A 430-nucleotide genomic window follows, 5' to 3' on the forward strand; every position below is an offset into this window, starting at 1 on the left:
GGAGCTATCGGGCCCCCACCATGGTTCCCTCCCCCCACCTCCAGCCCCCTTGACCTCTTACTCACTGGCATTGGAGCCCTGGTGCTGAACACGCGGTCTCACCAGCCACATGTTTCAGCACCAGGGTGAGGGGCCAACCACAGAGATGCTCTGGCTCCACTTTTTTAAACTTCAATTTTTTTATACCTCTGGATATCTAGGTGTCTAATTTTCTCCCTGTACTGAAAGTTTGCAGCACGGGGAACATTTTTCCATTTCCACATGTGCCTGTTGCCGCGCCTCAAAGGGGTTTGAGATGAGGCAAGAGGTATGTGCGCACTCAACTGGACGTGCCCAGTGGGAGCATCTACACGTGTGCTTTAATGCACAGTGGCCTATTTTACCGCTCATTGAAGTGTCATGTCAAAAACCATGCTAATACGCTAATGGG

This window comes from Gavialis gangeticus, unplaced genomic scaffold, assembly GCF_001723915.1.
Source record: "Gavialis gangeticus isolate Ggan-Ray unplaced genomic scaffold, GavGan_comp1, whole genome shotgun sequence".
Classification (NCBI taxonomy): Eukaryota; Metazoa; Chordata; order Crocodylia; family Gavialidae; genus Gavialis; species Gavialis gangeticus.